The sequence below is a fragment of the Lepus europaeus genome, chromosome 1 (assembly GCF_033115175.1).
Source record: "Lepus europaeus isolate LE1 chromosome 1, mLepTim1.pri, whole genome shotgun sequence".
Classification (NCBI taxonomy): domain Eukaryota; kingdom Metazoa; phylum Chordata; class Mammalia; order Lagomorpha; family Leporidae; genus Lepus; species Lepus europaeus.
This window is the reverse complement of record NC_084827.1, coordinates 93483611-93499683: the sequence shown is the minus strand read 5'-3', so window position 1 is coordinate 93499683 and position 16073 is coordinate 93483611. Positions and strand designations below refer to the sequence as shown.

The following is a 16073-nucleotide window of genomic DNA, read 5'->3' as shown; positions in this document are numbered from 1 at the left end:
GATGATGTGGTTACTAAGTAACCAAAATAAAATTTTTCTAGGAATTAAAAAAAAACCAAAACAGTAAAATTGGAGTACAAGAGGCTAAAGCCACAGACTGCAGTGCCGCTATCCCATATGGGTACTGGTTTGAGTCCCGGCTGCTCCACTTCTGATTCAGCTCTCTGCTAATGTGCCTGGGAAAGCAGCAGACAATGGCCCAAGTGCTTGGGCCCTGCACCCATGTGGGAGACCTGGAAGAAGCTCCTGGCTCCTGGCTTGAGCCTGCCCAGCAGGGTCATTGCTGCCGTTTGAGGAGTTATCCAGTGGATGAAAGATCGCTGTCTCTCCTCTCTCTCTGTAACTCTGTCTTTCAAATAAATAAATACATCTTTAAAGTAAAAATAGTAAAATTTATTAAACTTGTTATCAAATTTGAGAGCTGGGAGAGAGCTGGGAGAGCCTTTCCGGCATACTTAGTTTCCAAGTGTAGAAACGGAGATGCAAAGAAATTTAACCGGCTTGTCAAGGTCATATTCTTCAGGATTTGGACTGTCTCCTGTTCATTGACTGCTGTTAATGAAGTCCACACGTTATCTCCTGCAGAGGGAAACTGGGTGTTGGCAGTCTTTGTACCTATTTAATAACTGTCACTGCTCAGTCAGCGCTCACAGATGTGGGTGGCCTCAGGACCTGGGAGGAGGCTGGCTCATCAGTCTCTGCTGTGGCGCCCTTGAAAAGGAAGACAACAGTGCAGACATTGGGGTGAAACACAGTAGGCAACAGTGATAAATGTGTTCTTTAAACAAAGAATGATCTTGAAACTGTTAGTTTCTCGGTGAAATAATCTTGCCAGGACCAAAATGTTCCTAGTATAGACAAGCATAGAGGGGGCCTCAGAAACTGAAACAGATGACTGCTTTGGAGAACAGCAAGTTCTTCAGTATCTGGATAGCTGGAGGAAGTGGGCATGGTGTGAGATGGGAGGATGTGGGCAGAGATATGGCCAGAGGGAGGCACCCACCGTATCTTTGTTAAACTGAGGAATCTGAATTTTATCCCAAAAGCTAAGGAATGCATTTAAAGGGCCAGGAAACTTTCTAGAACCTATTTTTAAAAGATTTATTTATTTATTTGAGAGGCAGAGTTACAGAGAGGGAGAGACAGAGAGAGAGGTCTTCCATCCTCTTGTTCACTTCCCAAGTGGCTGCAACGGCAGGAGCTGGGCTGATCTGAAGCCAGGAGCCAGGAGCTTGTTCCAGGTCTCCCACATGAGTCCACGGGCCCAAGCACTTGAACCATCTTCCACTGCTTTCCCAGGCACATTACCAAGGAGCTGCATTAGAAGAGGAAAAGCCAGGACATGAACCTGTGCCCATATGGGAAGCCAGCACCACAGGCAGAGGCTTAACCTACTACACCACAGCTCCAGCTCCTAGAACATGATTCTTTAATTACTTTGGTTTTCAAGACTCCTTTCGGAAGTCATGTCTTTCATGAACTTTGATTCCTTGAACAAATTAATTAATTACTTAATTGAATTTAAGAGCTCCAATCTTTTGAAGACAGAAATGTTAATTCAATGACAAAGTGTGTTTATGTGTGCATACAAATACACACATGGGTACTTCACAAAGTTCGTGGAAAATGAATTTAACAGGTAAGTTTATTTGGGTGCAAATTTGAAGTCTGTGCATAGATTTTTCATAATACACATTTCTCATGAGGCTTTTGAAAGCCCATGATGTATATTTCCATATACTAGGTATGTCTTGCTTTCAGGTGCTATTGAGAGAATAAATAAATAAAAATAAAATGTACAAGAACATACATATATAGTTTTTAAAAAGATTTGTTTACTTATTTGAAAGGCAAAGTTACAGAGAGAGAAGGAGAGAGAGAGAAAGAGATCTGCATCCATAGGTACATTTCCCAAATGACTTCAAAAACCAGGGCTGGGCCAGGCTGAAGCAAGGAGCCTGGAATTCCATCCAGCTTTCCCCATCGGAAGTAGGGGCCCAAGAATTTGGGCCATCTTCTGCTACCCTCTGAGGCACATTAGCAGGGAGATGGATTGGAAATGTAGCAGCTGGGACTCAAGCTGGTTCCCAAATGGGATGCTGGCATCACAGGCAGTTGCTTAACCCTTTGCACTACAATGCCAGCCACATATTTTTTAAAAATGAGTTTATCTAGCCACGCTTTAGTAAAACCCAAGTGCATACCATTAGATTGAAAAGCCTTCTTAGAAACAATTTACAGTACTTAAATCTCTGCCATATAGACATTCCAGAGTTGCCAGGAAAGACAAAAATTCAAAAAGAATACGTTTGTAAAAAGATTAAAAACTAGGAAAAAAGCTATCATCAAACAGGATTTTGAAAAGTTCCAAAGAGAATAAGTTAAGATTTGCTCAGTACAGGAGAATATATAAGCAGGAAAGATCCATTAAAGGTGGGAGGGATTCCAGGATTGTTTTAAAGATGTAGCAATAGCTATAAGGAATGGGAAGGATCTCTCTAGCAATGATTAGTGTGATTGTGAGAAGCATCCAGAATGGTCAGTAAGGTTAGCCCCGTCCTGACAAATAGAAGAGAGCAGAACTGTTCATTCTTAGAGGTGATAACTTGCATCACCTAGAGAGTGAGAGCTTGGGCCAGAGGAAAATAGCTGTTTACCCTCAGAAGGGAAGAACTGATGTGTCAAGCTGTTGTAACATCTCAACAAATACCTGATTCTGGGGCTGGCCTTGTGGCATAATGGGTTAAGCTGCTGCCTACAATGCCAGCATCCCATATTGGCACCAGTTTGAGTCCTGGCTGCTCCATTTCCAATCCAGCTCTCTGCTGTGACCTGGGAAGGCAGTGGAAGATGGTCCAAGTACTTTGACCCCTGCATCCATGTGACTCACAATCAAGGAGACACGCCTGTGCACTCAGCACTTTCAATTTTTTTTTTACCCCCATTCATATATATGAGCAAACACTCATGGAATTACAGAATTGAGTCAGCATTTAACAGGAAAAATGAACAAAGGCCCAGCCTTGGCCATTGCAACCATTTAGGGATTGAATCAACAGATGAAAGATCTTTCTCTTCGTATCTCTCTTTCTTCCTTTCTCTGCAATTCTGCCCTTTAAATAAATAAAATAAATCTTTTTTTTTTAAATAGCTGATTCTACTCCTTCTCAATATTAACTGGTATAGACTTTGTGAATAAAAGTAGAATTCTCAGGTAAACATGGGATCTCAAAGACACATATGAATGGTAATCCAAGTATCATCAAGTATTAAAGGAAAATTAAAATCATGAAAATGAAGTATTAAATTCAACTGAGAGAACTAACACAGAAGGAAGCAGAATCTGTAGAGCAGAAAGTAAGGGTAGATTGTAACCATGAAACAAAATCAGAATGTTATGAAGGAAAATCAATAAATGCTGATGGCAGTATAATCATTGAAATAAAAACTCAATAGGTTACCTGAATAGCAGAATGGACACAAATGAAAGCTGAATACATGCTGGCAGATTAAAAAGAGAAATTATCCCGTTAATATGCCAACATTCTTCACAGAACTAGGAGAAAACTTTTCTAAAATTTGTATGGAGGGGCTGGCACTGTGGCTCAGTGGGTTAACGCCCTGACCTGAAGTGCCAGCATCCCATATGGGCGCTGGTTCGAGACCTGGCTGCTCCACTTCCCATTCATCTCTCTGCTATGACCTGGGAAAGCAGCAGAAGACGGCCCAAGTCTTTGGGCCCCTGCACCTGCATGGGAGACCCAGAAGAATCTCCTGGCTCCTGGCTTCAGATTGGCGCAGCTCTGGCTATTGCAGCCATCTGGAGAGTGAACCATCAGATGGAAGACCTCATGCTGTCTTTGCCTCTCCTCTCTCTGTGTAACTTTGACTTTGAACTAAAATAAAATAAATTAAAAAAATAAAATTTGTATGGAATCACAAAATAAAGCCCCAAAGCAAAAGCAATCCTGAGCAAAAAACAAAGCTGGAGGCCTCACAATATCTGATTTTAAGACATACTACAGGGGCCAGCGTTGTGGTGCCATGGGTTAAGCTGCTGCCTGTGGCACCAGCATCCCATATTGGAGCACTGGTTCAAGTTCTAGTTGCTTTGCTTCTGATCCAGTTCCCTGTTAATGCACTTCAGAAGGCAGCAGAAGTATCTGGACTCCTTCCACCCATGTGGGAAACCTGGATGGAGGTCCCGGCTCCTGGCCTAGTTCCAAGTCTCACAGCCGTTTGAGGAAGTGAACCAACAGATGGAAGTTCTCTTTCTGTCTCTCCTGTAACTGCCTTTCAAAAAGGTAAATAAATCTTTTTATTTTTTTAAAGATTTTGCTTATTTATTTGCAAGCCAGAGTTACACAGAGAGAGAAGGAGAGGCAGAGAGAGAGAGAGGTCTTCCGTCTGCTTGTTCACTCCCCAATTGGCTGCAACTGGCCAGAGCTGTGCTGATCCAAAGCCAGGAGCCAGGGGCTTCTTCCTGGTCTCCCACATGAGTGGAGGGGCCCAAGGATTTGGGCCATCTTCTACTGCTTTCCCAGGCCATAGCAGAGAGCTGGATCGGAAGTGGAGCAGCCCAGTCTTGAACCTGCGCTCATATGAGATGCCGGCACTGCAGGCGGTGGCTTTACCCGCTATGCCACAGTGCCAGCCCCAGGTAAATAAATCTTTAAAAAAAAAAAAAAAAGACATACTACAAATCTATAGTAACCCAAATAGCATGGGACTGGCATAAAGATGGTCACATAGATCAATGTAAATGAATAGAGAACCCAGGAATAAATCCACGTATTTACAGCCAATTGATTTTTTTTAAAGATTTTATTTATTATTATTTTTTTATTTTTGACAGGCAGAGTGGACAGTGAGAGAGAGAGAGACAGAGAGAAAGGTCTTCCTTTTGCCGTTGGTTCACCCTCCAATGGCCGCCGTGGCTGGCGCGCTGCGGCCAGCGCACCGTGCTGATCCGATGGCAGGAGCCAGGTGCTTCTCCTGGTCTCCCATGGGGTGCAGGGCCCAAGCACTTGGGCCATCCTCCACTGCAGTCCCTGGCCACAGCAGAGAGCTGGCCTGGAAGAGGGGCAACCGGGACAGGATCGGTGCCCCGACCGGGACTAGAACCTGGTGTGCCGGCGCCGCAAGGCAGAGGATCAGCCTAGTGAGCTGCGGCGCCGGCCTTAAAGATTTTAAGAGGTAGAGAGAGCTACAGACAGAGAGAGAGAGAGAGAGAGAGAGAGAGAGAGAGAGAGAGAGAGTTCATCTAGCTGCTGATTCACTCCCCTAATGGCCACAATGATTGGGCCAATCTGAAGCCAGGAGCCAGGACCTTCTGGGTCTGCCATGCGGGTGCATGGGCCCAAGCACTTGGGCCACCTTCCACTGCTTTCCCAGGCCATAAGCAGAGGGCTGGATCAGAAGAGGAAAAGCCAGGACGTCAACAGGCACCCATATGGGATGCTAGTGCCGCTGGCGGAAGCGAAACCCACTATGCCACAGCGCCAGCCCCTAGCCAATTGACTTTTATTTTAATTTTAATTTAATTTTATTTTTTTTGACAAGCAGAGTGAACAGTGTGAGAGAGAGAGAGAGAGAGAGAGCGCGTGAAAGGTCTTCCTTTTCTGTTGGTTCACCCCCCAAATGGCCGCTACAGCTGGTGTGCTGTGGTCAGTGCACCGCGCGGATCCGAAGCCAGGAGCCAGGTGTTTCTCCTGGTCTCCCATGCAGGTGCAGGGCCCAAGCACTTGGGCCATCCTCCACTGCTTTCCCGGGCCACAGCAGAGAGCTGGACTGGAAGAGGAGCAACCGGGACAGAATCCAGTGCCCCAACCGGGACTAGAACCTTGGGGTGCCGGCACCGCTAGGCGGAGGATTAGCCTAGTGAGTTGTGGGGCCGGCCTAGCCAATTGATTTTTAATAAATGCAGAAAGAATATACATTAGAGAAAGGAAAGTCTCCTCAATAACTGATGATGGAAAAGGAGATATCCATATGCAGGAGAAAAAAAAAAAACTAGATCCCTATCTTTCACTATATGTAAAAATCAACTAGAGATGGTTGAAAGACTTAACCTACAAAACTATTAGAAGAAAGGATAGGGGAACTGCTTAGGACATTTCATCTGGGCAAAGAGTTTTTGGATCAGACCCTAAAAGCACAGGCAATAAGAGGAAAAACTGACAAATGGGATTATCAAAAAACTAAAAAGCTGTATAACAAAGGAAACAATCATAGTTAGGAGGCAACCCAATAGAATGGGAGAAAATATAAGCAAACTACTCCTTTGAAAAGGACTTAACAACCAGAATACATAAGGAACACAAAAAAACAACAGCAAAAAAAAAAAAAAAAAAAAAACAACAAATAATGTGATTAGAAACTGGATGGAGTTAACGTTGGGTGCAGTAGGTTAAGTTGGAGTTTGAGATGTTTATATCCCATAACAGATTGCCTAGGTTTGAGTCCTAGCCTGGCTTCTAATCTCAGCTTCCTGATTATATGCACAGTGAAAGGCAACAGTGATGGTTCAAGTATTTAGGCCCCTGCCATCCATATGTGAGACCTCCATTAAGGGTGCCTGTTAGCAGGTCGTTGGAATCAGAAGTGTAGCCGATGAATTCTTATATGGGATGGGGTGTCCCAAGCTGCGCCTTTAATGCTTTTTATTTATTCTCATCTACTTTGAAAGGCAGAAATAGATAAGTAAACAGATAGATAGAGATCCAAGCCATCATCTGTTGCCTCCCAGGATGCATTAGTAGGAAGATGGATCAAAAGCAAAGCTGGGACTCGACCTAGCACTATGACATGGGATGCCAGTTTCCCAAGAAGCCACTTAACCCCCTTGGCTATAGTGCCTTCCCCGTCCATGGATTTTCAGATAACTCTTGGTTTCTAGATACTGTCTCCCAACTCTCCATCACATCAGAAGTCTCACCATTGTACGAAAATGCCCTGCCTTTCTTCTAATGTGGTTGCATAGTAATGTGAAGTAGTGTGGCTATGCCTGAAACTTCTCTCTGCCAGATGGATTTATTACTTCTCCAAAACGCTACACAAATACTATCATTTCCTCCTTGTGTTGGATCATTCTGTCCTCTCTGTTCTCACAGCATAAGGTACAGCTGAGTGTTGTTTTCCCTCCTCTCCAACAACTACTGGGTAGCGTAGCCTTTAAAAACATTTGCTGGGGCTGCCACTGCTTGCAGCGCCGGCATCCCATATGGGCTCCGGTTTTGAGTTCCGGTTGCTCCACATCCGATCCAGCTCTCTGCTATGGCCTGCAAAAGCAGTAGAAGATGGCGCAAGTCCTTGGACCCCTGCACCCACGTGGGAGACCTGAAAGAAGCTCCTGGCTCCTGGCTTTGGATCAGCTCAGCTCTGGCCATTGCGGCCATTTGGGGGAGTGAACCAATGGATGGAAGACTTCTATCTCTCTCTCTGCCTCTCCTTCTCTCTCTGTGTAACTCTGAATTTCAAGTAAATAATAAATCTTAAAAAAGTTTGCTAATTTTGTAGACCAAAATAGGTACTGATTATCATTTTAATTTGTACTACTTTGATTACTTTTGAAGTGAAATATTGAACAATATGTTCTGTATACGAATGGCTGTTTTAAACTAATCATATTTTATGGTCATACCAATTCAATTATTTTATTATGATGTGCCTCACCCACCCCAACTGTTACTCCATCCTATCTGGCATCTCTGGGGATTATGGTATTCATTTTGTGAAACAGTACATTGTGGTAATCTGATTAAGCTATTTCTTGGGAAGTTATATTAAAGCCACAGCATGTTCCTGGAAAATGGTAGTGCTGAGCCAGTGCTTAACAATTGTCTCCGCCAGTCACGCTACTTCTGAATTACACATCACTACTAGTAAGTCCAATAACATGCTTGTTCCAAATGACGTACGGCTAATAAATCTGGAGGAAATTAGAAAAGTTCCTAGGATTCGGTGGAAATTGCTTTTTGTGTTAATAAAATTTTTCACTACGTGCTATATATTTGTGTTGAAGAATCTCATTAGGGAAAAGGGTTTAGGAAATGGTTAGAAAGTTTGCCAATGTTTGATTTCATGTGAATGTTAGTAATTCCTCGTTGACAACAATAGTGGTGATGAAACTAACAACATCAACAACAATGGTAGCCAAGATAGATTAGATATTCAAAAGGTGAAATTATTCTCAAGTTTTTACATGTTTTAACTTATTTTCTCCACTTTATCCACCCTATTGATTTCCATGGAGACCCATTTTTTTTAAAGATTTTTTATTTTATTTATTTGAAAGACAGAGTTACAGAGAAAGGTAGAGACAGAGAGAGAGGTCTTCCATCTGCTGGTTCACTCCCCAGATGGTTGCAAAGGCCGGAGCTGCGCTGATCTGAAGCCAGGAGCCAGGAGCTTCCTGTGAGTCTCCCACGTGGGTGCTGGGGCCCAAGGACTTAGGCCATCTTCTACTGTTTTCCCAGGCCACAGCAGAGAGCTGGATTGGAAGAGGAGCAGCCAGGACTAGAACCGGCGCCCATATGGGATGTCAGCACCTCAGGCCGGGGCTTTAACCCGCTGCACCACAGCACTGGCCCCAGAGACCAATTTTTATATACCACATCAAAGTCATTTGCCATCTGACTTTCATTGGTGTGTGGCCAATGGGAGGCACAGGCAAGAGCTTGGAGGGAGGAAGATGGAGAGTGAGGTTGGGGTATTGGTTTCCTGACCTCCTTCTTGCCAGGTTGAGGCAGTTGTCTGTATCCTCTGCTAAAGCATGGAGCTCTGGTCTTGTGGCCCTCTGCATACAGGTACCCTCTGGGAAGGAGCAACTCATTCCTCCTTTCTTGCATGGGCACGGTAAGAGTAATCTGCCCAAAACTGTATAGTCAGCCTCTTTATTAAACCTCCTCCGTTACCTGCTTCCCCCACCCCCTGCCCCAGATGGCACCATTCTTTTCCTGCTAAAATCCTGATTGATATGCTTGATTGATAGTTTATCTAAATTTACAATTCTCAGTTAGAAATAATCCACTTCAAAATTTTATGTTTTACTTAATTTGTAAAAATTCATTTATTTTTACTTTTATTTGAAAGGCTGAGAGATAGAGACAGAGAGAGGAGAGATCTTCCAAAGACTTGTTCACTCCCCAGATGCCTGCAACAGCCAGGGCTGGGCCTTTGTTCAATTTTTGTCATCACATTTTTCCTGTTTAATGCTTACTCAATTCTATAATCCCATGAGTGTTTGCTCATATTTAAGAATGGGGGTAAAAAAAAATTGGAAATGCTGAGTGCTCAGGCAAGTCTCCTTGATAGTGAGTTTCATTCAAGGGCTAATCTGGCTGCACAGTCTTGTTGGGAAACCCTCAACATCAGTGTCTTTAGGTCTGAATCCTAGGACTGGTTCTGATTCCCAGATAAAAGTCTTCCAATAAATGTTTGTCTGAAAGATATAGCCTAGCTGCAAGGTCCTGAAATAAATTGTTGACGCTCATCATTGATTATGCAAATATTCACTTAATCCATAATTTTTAACCCCCTACTACCTACACTCTTTTTTTTTTTTTAAGATTTATTTATTTTATTTGAAAGTCAGAGTTACACAGAGAGAGGAGAGGCAGAGGGAGAGAGAGAGAGAGAGAGGTCTTCTATCTGATGGTTCACTCCCCAATTGGCCGCAATGGCCAGAACTGCGCGGATCCAAAGCCAGGAGCCAGGAGCTTCTTCTGGGTCTCCCACATGAGTGCGGGGGCCTAAGGACTTGGGCCATCTTCTACTGCTCTTCCAGGCCATAGCAGAGAGCTGGATCAGAAGTGGAGCAGCTGGGTCTCGAACTGGCGGCCATATGGGTTGCTGGCACTGCAGGAGGTAGCTTTACCTGCTACGCCACAGCACCAGACCCACCTACATTATTTATTACCATTAATTTTGCCCTCTGTTTCACCCCTTTCAAAGGGAAAAACAACTTTCTAGTCTTCCATAGGAGAAGGAGAAGGAAAGGACAGTGGCTAATCTGATTAAGATTAGGGCATGGATTTTAGAGTTATGAAGGTTCCTGTAAGGTCTTGCAACCAATCCTTACATTTCCAGCATTTCTAGCAGCATATCAACTCAAAGCGTTTTTTCTTTTTCTCGATAGTGTAAATCAGTTACTTATCTCAGATACCCTCACAAATTCTTTTTAGCTTCCAAAATCTTTAAATTAGAGATGTTTTAAAACAGAACAATTTAGTGTCATTTTAGCCGCCTTTAGAGGGCAAGGATATTACAGCATTTGTTAAGTCCATCGTCTTTATTTAAAGCTGATTGTAATTTCCCATAGCTGAGAAGAATGACCCATAATAGCCTGTTCTTTGCCTTGTATATACTTTGTTTTATTTACCCCCCAAGCCAAACTGTATCCAGCTTTATTAAAGATTCTTGTCATAAACAATCATGGCAGGACATGGGCAGTCAGTCACATACAAGCAGAACAGAACAACTTTCAGCTCCCTTCTTCAAAGGACCAGCAGAATCAAAGCCACCATGAAACCCAGCGAACTCTTCATGGGATGTCTGAGAAGGGGAAGTTTGCTGTGAGGGTTGACGTTTCACATCAGGTGTGTTCTTCAACAACTTTTTGCAAGCTGACCCTGACTTTCAGGAAAGGAAATGAAAATGACAGAATGATCATTCTGAAGAACCACTATGTAGAAAAGGAACTGTTGCCCTTTTGGGGGACGCCACCTCAGTGGGGTCACTGTGAAGTCCAGATTTCCCGTCATGCTGGTAACACATTTTTGGGGGTCAGGTCCAGCAGGTCTCTGGGTTTGAGGGAGTTAAGATGATGCTGAAAGCAGACAGGGAGGAGGAAGAGGGCGTAACATTGAATTTAGTTTTATGCCTTGGTGGCTGTGTGTCAATGGCAGGGGATCCTTCCTGGGAGCCAAGAGGACATCTCTCAAAAATCGAAGGCAAAGGAGTTTTCCCATCAATCCAGCTTTGGATCCTTCTGTTAGTGACCCATGCCCCTTTCCAAAACAATAATGAAGTGTTAAGCTATGTTCAACATAGCTTAAAAAAAGTAAAACAAAACTCTGCACTTTTGTAAAAACTTGATAAAAAGAGTATCTCAAATGGTACAGTCACCAGAAGCGCACAGTTATTAAAAACACACACGCTTCACTTGGCGTCTCCGGCACCTGTCGCTTTCCGGGCCTGGTCCGTCTGGCGTCTCCATTGTCTGCAGGGTTCTTCCCGTCCTTGCCAGCATCAATCTCCCTTTTCCCCTTTGGGCACCTTCTCTCCCTTTTTGGCAAGGGCCCTTCTAGGCTTCGGTTCTGGCTTTGGAGGAGCTTATTTAGCAGACAACCTTGTGGATCTCTGTGGTTCGCCCTTCACCTTTGCCTAAACTTCAGCATCCCCTGGAGTCTTTCTGCTGGGCGCGGTCGTGGCAGTGGTGGTGGAGGATGTAGGCGCTGGGTGCGGGGATGCAGTTGCGTGTGGGCTTTGCTCAGTCCAGGGGTCATTCTTGCCTCTTCTTCTACCTTCTCTATACTTTAAAGTACTCCCTTCCTTATGATTATTTTTTTTTAATTTTTTTTATTTTTTATTTTTTTATTTTTGACAGGCAGAGTGGACAGTGAGAGAGAGACAGAGAGAAAGGTCTTCCTTTTGCCGTTGGTTCACCCTCCAATGGCCGCCGCGGTAGCGCGCTGCGGCCAGTGCACCGCGCTGTTCCGATGGCAGGAGCCAGGTGCTTCTCCTGGTCTACCCATGGGGTGCAGGGCCCAAGCACTTGGGCCATCCTCCACTGCACTCCTGGCCACAGCAGAGAGCTGGCCTGGAAGAGGGGCAACCGGGACAGGATCGGTGCCCCGACTGGGACTAGAACCCGGTGTCCCGGCGCCGCAAGGCGGAGGATTAGCCTGTTGAGCCACGGCGCCGGCCCCTTCCTTATGATTATTAATGAAACATGATCACTTTATACTTTGTTGGGATTGAAAGTATACATCATTCCTACATGAAAATGAGTGGTTTTACAAAGAAACAAACAAACAAACAAACAAAAAAAGAAGAATCAAGGCTGATACAAGAGCTGTGCTCTTGTGCTCTTAGTACTTTTGGAGCATCATATCTGGACTGGAAGAAGGGCAACCGGGACAGAATCCGACACCCCGACCAGGACTAGAACCCAGGGTGCCGGCGCCGCAGGCGGAGGATTAACCTAGTGAGCCATGGTGCCAGCCTCGGAGCATCATATCTGTAAGTTAACAATAGTTCCCTATTAGGGCCAGGTAGTTTTACCCATGATCAGGGCCGCCATGCAAACTGTGGGATTCTATTTTAGCTCTCTCATCTGCCCTTTGACAAAAATCTCCTAATGTATTCTTGTAAGAGGTGGTAGCCACCTTGGCCTTGTTAGATTGAGGCAATGTCTGACCTTCAGGCATCCTTTAGGATGTTCTCTCCTGCACTTTGTCATGCAAAGGATGGGAATGGTTGTGGGAACAGATGGAAATCAGATTTGTCACAGAGGCAGAGGCCTTGTTGTCCTACCGGGTGACTGTTGCCTAGACTCCTATTATTTGATCAGGTCACACAGTCCGCCCTGAGAATATTCCCATTTCTCCAGCCTGCCCGTCTGGCCTTTCATTTCCCTTTTACTTAAGATAGCCAGCCACATTTCAGTTGCTTGCAAACAAAAGCCCTGACAGATGAACGCTACAACCATGGGAATGCAAGTTGCAAGTGTCACAGGAGGTTGTGAGTATGGGATGGAGAGACACAAATCCAACAGGGCTTCAGAAAATAAATTTAAAATCTATTCCTTGGGCAGGTGCTGTGGCGTAGTGGGTAAAGCCACTGCCTGAAGTGCTGGCATCCCGTATGGGCACTGGTTCAAGTCTCAGCTGCTCCACTTCTGATCCAGCTCCCTGCTGATGTGGCTGGGAAAGCAGAAAAAGATAGCTCAGGTTGGGCCCCTGTGCCCAGGTGGGAGACCTAGATAAAGCTCCTGGCTCCTGGCTTTGGATTAGCTCTGCTTCGGCTGTTGCAGCCATCTGGGGAGAGAACCAGCTGATGGAAAATCTCTCTCTACCTCTACCTTTCTGTGACTCTAACTTTCAAATTAATAAATAAATCTTAAAAAAAAAATCCATCCCTCAGAAGGAATGGATTAACAGCATCTTCTGCTTATGAAAACAATGGAAGAACTTTATAATCTCTCCTGTTTACTATCTAAGTGTGGATCAATGGTCCACTTCTTTGCCTCTGAAATTCCATGTTTGTTTCATCAGAGCCAGAAGGAATGACTCACTAATGAGGACCAGATTTGCCTTTATCTAAAATGCCAAGGGAGTTGTTTAGTAATATTTGGGTATAATCCCTAAAAAACAGCATAAATCTAAAAGAGTATAATAAATTAGGTGAAAAGTTAAATTTTTAGGCTGCCTGTATTATAACATTTCTATACCCTCAATTAAATCAATTAAGTTTAATTTGACTTATGGCCTAAAAGTAAGAGTTACTTGATGTTGGCATTAATCTAATATGCATCCTGTACCTCATATATCTGAAAACATTGTAAGTAATTTAAAAATACACATAACAATTTTATTCTAAAAGTAATTTTGGTACCTATATTGTGGTGCAGCGGGTTAAGCTGCTGCTTGAGCCTGTGGCATCTCACATTGGAGGGCCAGTTCTAGTCCTGGATCCTTTGCTTCTGGTCTAGCTTCCTGCTAATTCACCGGGGAAGCAGAGGATACTGTGCCTGCTGTCCTTGTGAGGGAGACCTGAGCAGCATTCCTGGCCCCTGGCTTCAGCCTGGTGTGGCCCCAGCTGTAGTGGCCATCTGGGGAATGAACCAGTAGATGGAAGATCTCCAGTAGAAGAAAGATATCTCTCTCTCTGTCTCTCTCTCTCTCTGTCTTTCTAATTTCAAGCAATACAGAACTATATAAGGTGAAAGCTGAAAGACTTCTGATCTGCATTCTCTCCAATCCCATCCCAATACCACTGTTAACATATGTGTGTATTCTTCCATACCTTGCTGTAACTTAAATTTTTTAAAATTTGTTTATGTATTTGGAAGGCAGAGGAGAGAGAGAGAGAGAGAGAGAGAGAGAGAGAGAGAGAGAAATCCTTCATCTGCTGATTTACCCACTCCCCAAATGCCTACACCAGAAAGGGCTGGGCAAGTCTATTCTAAAGCTATATGGAAAGTTTCAGAGACTAGCACAGTCTTGAAAAAGATTAATAGCACGGAGGAATCACTGTATCTGATATTAAGGCCTATGTTATGGCTACAGTAATCAAGATAGTGTAGTATTGGCAGAAGGATAGACATACAGATCAATAGAACAGATAAAGAACACAGAAGCAGACCACACAAATGTGCCCAATTAATTTTTTGTGAAGGCAAATTAGAAATTCAATTTGAGGAAGAATAGATTTATAATAAATGGCGCTAGAACACTCACAGGCAAAAAATGAGCCAAGACCTAAATTTCAATCTTGTTTAGAAATCAACTTGGGCTGGCATTGTGACATTAAGGTGCAGCCTGTGTCACCAGCATCCATATGCATGCCAGTTCAAGTCCTGGCTGTTCCACTTCCAATCCAGCTCTCTGCTAATGTGCCTGGGAAAGCAGTGGAGGATTGCTCAAGTGCTTGGATCCTTGCACCCTTGTGGAAGACCTGGAAGAAGCTCCTGGCTCCTGGCTTTGGCCTGGCCTAGCCCTAGGCTGTTACAGCCATGTGGGGAGTGAACCAGCAGATGGAAGATCTCTCCCTCTCTCTCTGTGTCTCTCCCTCTCTCTGTGTGGTTCTGAGCTTTGAATAAATGGGAGGGAGCAGGAAGAAAGAAGGGGGGAGGGTAAAGAAGAAAGGAAGGAAGGAAGAAAAGGAAGGATTGAAGGGAGAGAGAGAGGGAGATAGGAGGGAAAGAAGGAAGAAGAATGTTGCTTTTAAAATGTAACGTGTTGGGCTGCTGTCTGGGATGACACGGGCATCCCATATGGATGTTGGTTTGAGTCCTGGCTGTCCACTGCTGATTCAGTCCTTGCTAATGTATGTGAGAAGGCAGCAGACGGTGACCCAAGTACCTGGGCTCCTGCCACCCATGAATAGACCCAGATGAGGCTCTGGGCTCTAGGCTTCTGCCTGGCCCAGTTTTAGCCATTGTGGCCATTTGGGGAGTGAACTAATGGAAGTGAACTAATGGACGGAGGGTCTCTCTCACTCTCTCTGTATCTCCCTCTCTATCTCTGTAAGTTCATCTTTCAAATAAATAAATAAATAAAATTTCTTGATTAATGATTGGTAATTTTCATGGGCATACAATTCTGTATGTTTGAATATTTTTCCTCAAAATTATGAGGGCATTGTTCCTATTTCATTGTGAAGACTGTTATTATAGTCTCTAATATTTTATATATAACCTATTTTTTCCTCTCTTTGGAAGGTTGCACAAACCAGTTGTTTTTCTTTCCAGCCTGGGGCTTTCCTCAAATGTTAGCTGACCCTGGGCAATGCAAGCTCTGCGGATCTGAGATGCAGCCAGTGGTAGAGTGGATAGCAAAGTGACTGGTCAGGGATCAGGCTGTTTCTGGCCAGTATTTGTTAGCCTTCCTTTCTGGGGCAGGTCACTTTCTGCAACAAGGAATCCTTTGATTTCTTTCCAGGATGGTGGTGGCAGAGGGCTCTGGGAGCTGTGGGTTGGTGAATCTCATTGTTTGTTTAGAATGCACACTTTCGCCTCCGGTCTGTGCTGCCAGTGAATTGCCCCAGTCATGCGCCATATGTTCCTGGTATTCCTAAGCCGGGAGATTTTGGTGGTGACTTTCCCTGGTAATAATTCCTAGCCTTCTGCAGAGGAGTGGGGATGTTTTGTGACTGTGCTGAGTGGGGAGGAGGGTCTGTGGTTGAATTGCTTTTATGTGACTCATCAACCCCTCCCCTTGTTCTCAGCCTCATCTGCTTCCTGCGTTCAGAGATAACTTGTAGTCATAATTTCTGGCCCTTTGGAGAGTTTGGCCACCAAATCTTGGTTTTGCCACCCTCATCCCTATTGCAAACATTTAGTTTCAGCT

The 16073-nt window shown here is 44.3% G+C and overlaps 1 pseudogene; it reads right to left on the bottom strand.

Moving 5' to 3' along the window:
* Positions 1-11160: 11160 nt before the first annotated feature.
* Positions 11161-15782, bottom strand: LOC133762950 (non-histone chromosomal protein HMG-17-like; annotated as a pseudogene).
* Between the last annotated feature and the right edge of the window lie 291 nt (positions 15783-16073).